The sequence below is a fragment of the Ornithorhynchus anatinus genome, chromosome 1, assembly GCF_004115215.2.
Source record: "Ornithorhynchus anatinus isolate Pmale09 chromosome 1, mOrnAna1.pri.v4, whole genome shotgun sequence".
In the NCBI taxonomy this organism is placed as follows: Eukaryota; Metazoa; Chordata; class Mammalia; order Monotremata; family Ornithorhynchidae; genus Ornithorhynchus; species Ornithorhynchus anatinus.
In genome coordinates this window covers 109,143,215-109,148,139 of record NC_041728.1, presented here as the reverse complement: position 1 = coordinate 109,148,139, position 4,925 = coordinate 109,143,215, and the positions used below count along the sequence as shown (strand labels likewise).

General features: G+C 44.5%; 1 non-coding gene across 1 annotated transcript; it reads right to left on the bottom strand.

Annotated features, from left to right (window-relative positions):
• Positions 1-543: 543 nt before the first annotated feature.
• LOC114817066 lies at positions 544-681 on the bottom strand. Its single transcript, XR_003764919.1, has one exon. It is a non-coding gene; the product is annotated as a small nucleolar RNA SNORA7 (small nucleolar RNA).
• Positions 682-4,925: the final 4,244 nt, after the last annotated feature.

The window sequence follows — 4,925 nt, the reverse complement described above, 5'->3', positions numbered from 1 at the left end:
AGCCTATCTGGGAGAAGCAGTGTTCCCTAGTGGATAGAGCACGGGCCTGGAAGTCAAAAGGGCCTGGGTTCTAATCGTGACTCCACCACCTGTCTTTGTGATCCTGAGCAAGTCACTTCACTTCTCTGTGCCTCAGTTACCTCATCTGTATAATGGGGATTAAGACCGAGTCCCTCGTGGGACATGCGTCCAACCTGATTCATTCATTCATTCAACCGTATTTATTGAGTGCTGAGTGCAAAGTACTGTACTAAGCACTTAGGAGAGTGCAACTCAACAATAAACAGACACATTCCCTGCCCACCACAAGGTCATTTGTATTGTCTTATGCCGTCGAGTCGCCTCCGACCCATAGCGACGCCATGAACGTATCTCTCCCAGAACACCCCACCTCCATCAGCAATCGTTCTGGTAGTGTAGCCATAGAGTTTTCTTGGTAAAAACACCGCAGAGGTTTGCCGCTCTCTCCTTCTGTGTAGTAAACTTGAGTCTCCACCCTCAACTCTCTCCCATGCCTCTGCTGCCCAGCACAGGTGAGTTCTGACTTGTAGCAGATTGCCTTCCACTTGCTAGCCACTGCCCAAGCTAGGAATGGAATGGACGGGCCTCTACTTGACTCTCCCTCCCATAGTCGAGTCTGGTAGAGTAGTGGAAACTCTCCAGGTGCGACCCTGAGAGGGGACAACAAACTCACAGTCAACTTGTATTCACCCCAGCCCTTACGAAGTAAACACTTAACAAATATCACTTAAAAGAGAAAACTCCCCTCCATCCATAATGTTCAGACTCCAGTTGTTTCCAGTTATATCTCTGCTGTCAGCCCCAGGTCCAAGAAAGAGTAAATTCACTGACCAATTTTTATTTAGAATGGAGTAATGCTGGATGCAGAAAACATTCTGCAGTCTAGTACCCCATTTATTACCACTCAGTGACTCCCTAAAACCTTTGACCTACTGCACTAACTAATCAAATCTGACTGAGCAGAAGGTAAGTGGAAACCCGATGTGCCAACAGAAACCGACAGGGGTGTAACTTCCCTGGTTTTCTATCGGTAAGGCAGGCAGACTCCTTAAATAAGCAATTTACAGCCACAGAGGATAGGTGGACTGCAGCTCATTGGAGAAAATAAATCTCCTCTTCCAATCTGGCCCCAAGATAACCTTAGAATATGGAGAAACTAATCATAGGATCAAAACTCTCCTTTCCCTAGAACAGAGGGAATCCCTGTTTGAATCCTGTGTCTGTTTAGGCCGCACTACAGCATGGGCTTAGGAATCGGAAGGATGCACGTTCTAATTTCAGCTCCATCCCTTGTCTGCTGTGTGACCTTGGCCATAATCACTTCTCTTCTTTGTGCCTCAGTTACCCTGTCTGTACAATGGGGATTAAGACTGTGAGCCTCACATGGAGCAGGGGACTACAGAGAAGCAGCGTGGTTTAGAGGAAAGAGCATGGGCTTGGGAGTCCATGGGTTCTAATGAGCATGGGTTCTAATCCCAGCTCTGCCGCTTGTCTGCTGTGTGGCCCTGGGCAAGCCACTTAACTTCTCTGTGCCTCAGTTACCTCATCTGTAAAATGAGACCACCTGATTACCTTCTATCTTCCCCAGCACTTAGAACAGTGCTTGGCACATAGTAAGTGCTCAACCAATACCATAAGTAATTAATTAATTAATGTTGGTATTTGTTAAGCGCTTACTACGTGCAGAGCACTGTTCTAAGTGCTGGGGTAGACACAGGGGAATCAGGTTGTCCCACGTGGGGCTCACAGTCTTAATCCCCATTTTACAGATGAGGTAACTGAGGCACAGAGAAGTTAAGTGACTTTCCCACAGTCACACAGCTGACAAGTGGCAGAGCTGGGATTCAAACTCATGACCTCTGACTCCAAAGCCCGTGCTCTTTCCACTGAGCCACGCTATTCGTTCATTCAGTTGTATTTATTGGGCGCTTACTATGTGCAGAGCACTGTACTAAGCACTTGGAAAGTACAATTCAGACCCATCTGATTCTTATATCTTACCAGCACTCAGTACAATGCCAGGCACATAGTAAGCACTTAATAAATACCATAAAATAAAAGGGGAGCTGAAATGGATGAGAATGAGCTCAGGAACATTTTCAATTCAGCAACCTGGAAAACTGTCAGGGCTGCTTTTAGTATAGTGTCTGACACATAGTAAGCCCTTAACAAGTACCTTTTTTTAAAAAAAAAACATGCTTAAGGGGTAGATAGCCAAGTGCACAGTTGTTGCAGAGTGAGAGAGGATAAGGGAAATGAGGGCTTATCCAGGGAAGGCATTTTAGAGAAGATGTGATTTTAGTAGGGTTCTAAAAATAGGAAAAATGGTGATTTGTCAAATAGGAAAGGGAAGGGAATTCCAGACCAGAGGGGATGTGGCCCAGGAGTCAGGGACGAGATAGAGGAGATCAGGGAGATCAAGTGGGCTGGCATTAGAGGAGTGCAGGCTGGGTTGTAGTAGGAGATCAGCGAGATGAGGAAGGAGGGAGAGAGTTTAATGAGTGCACAAAATAAGCACTCAACAAGTGGAATAATAACGAAGCAACAACTGAAAGAGATATTAAATGTAAAAGATGTCATTTTTTCCACCGTGGGAGTGAAAAATACAGACTTACTAATGGTTCACATTAAAATTGTTGCTTGAGAAAATTAGGGAGTTAATATCTTAGATATGAGAAACTGGACATTTTTCACATGCCTTAATATGAATATACAAGTGGGAATCGTCTTTAAAGAAAAATGGCTGAAGCCCACCTCAATAATACATCCAGTGGAATTTTTCTAAGGCAATGAAAATGAATCCTCGGTAGAGGCCATTAGAAATGCAGTCATTAATAGATCCATCTAACCAACAGGCAATAGCTGTGCCATGCCACAGATATGCAGTGTAGCTCAAAATAAAACAAAATCTCTCTGGGGACACTAAAATGTCTGCCTCACACATCAAATTGGAATGCCAAAAGCTCTAAAGAAAAGAAATTATCACAGAACCGACCTACATGTGTGATGGCTCAAACCCAACTTGGCCCAGAGAAGGGCAGAGAGCACAGCCTACCAAGAAGCAGCAGAGACCTGCAGATCTGCGTGGCTACGGGTTCAGAGAAACCGGCTTCTAATCCCAGCCCTGCCACTTGCCTGCTGGGTGAATATGTGCGAGTCACTTAAGTTCTCTGGGCCTCAGTGTCCTCATCTGTAACATGGGAATTCAATACCTGTTCTCCCTCCTTCTGTGAGCTTCATGTGGGACAGGAACTTTGTTTGACCTATCTTGTATCTACTCCAACACTTTGTACAGTGACTGACACATGGTAAATGCCTAAGAAATACCACAGTTATTATTATTTTTAGAGACAAGGTGAATAACAGGCTAAAAGGCCTTAGGGCCTTCCCTGATTAGGCCATTCCTGATTTTTTTTTAAATGGAAGTTAAGCACTTACTATGTGCTAGCCACTGAACTCTACTCTGCGTAGATACAGGTTTGTTAGGTTGGACACAGTCCCTGTCCTGCACAGTGCTCACAGTCTTACTCCCCATTATGTAGATGAGGTAACTGAGGCACAGAGAAGTTAAGTGACTCACTCAAGATCACACTGTAGACAAGTGACAGAGTCGGGACTAGAACTCGGGTGCTTCTGACACCCCGGCCCATGTTCTATCCACTAGCCCATGATGCATCTTTTAGGCCTTCCCTGACTAATCACTCATCTCCCCAGCTTTTTTTTCTCCCTACAACCACTTCAGCATTTCTGCCTCATCTTGGGTACTTACCCTATCCTCTCCCCGCCAGAGAGGCAACGTGGCTCAGTGGAAAGAGCACGGGCTTTGGAGTCAGGGCTCATGAGTTTGAATCCCAGCTCTGCCACTTGTCAGCTGTGTGACTGTGGGCAAGTCACTTAACTTCTCTGTGCCTCAGTTCCCTCATCTGTAAAATGGGGATTAAGACTGTGAGCCCCACGTGGGATAACCTGATTCTCCTGTGCCTACCCCAGCACTTAGAACAGTGCTCTGCACATAGTAAGCGCTTAACAAATACCAACAGAGGACTGAAGTACATATCGTATTATTTGGATACTTCCCTCACCTGTAATTTATTTTAATATTTGTTTCCCCAGCTTGATTGAAAGTTTCCTGAAGGCAGGGATTGCGCCTACCAACTCTATTGTAATACCTCGATGGTGTTCTCCCAAGTAAATAATATTGAGCGATCCATCCTGGGCCAGGGAGAGGAAAGCAGGTGTTGACCCAAGAACACAGAATATAACATAAGGTGGAAAGATCATGGAGGTCATGAAACATGGAAGTTTGTGAGGAAGAAGTGAATGAATGGAAATTCTCTATAAAAGAGGGAAAGCTAGAGATAGCTTGTGAAAACAAATGTTATTTTTGCTGACCAAAGCCCATCTCCAAGATTTTAGCCATATTTGGCAATTACTAATAAATCATGAAAATACTTATGGAATTCATCAACATAGACAACAACCAGAAACCTCGATTTCTGTTAAATAACGATTACCTCATAGAATTCAGATGTGAGAACAGGAGAGAAAGAGCCAGCGATACAGATGCATACACAGAGGCACAGAGACTAAAGAGAAGAGGGAGAGACTGTATGGCTCATACAGTTTTCTTACCAATTCATTAATTAATTATGGTATTTGTTAAGGACTTACTATGTGCCAAGCACTGTAGTAAGGGCTGGGGTAGATATAGGAAAATCAGGTCAAATGCAGTCCTGAAGAGGGGAGGAAAACAGACTCCATTTTAAAAAGAACCCAGGTCCTCTGACTCCCAGACCAGCACTCTTTTCTCCAGCCCAGGCTGCTTCTCTCAGAAGAACATGACACACTTCACTCCTTTAATACTAACATTCTCACTGTACCTCAATCTTATCTATCTCGCCCCT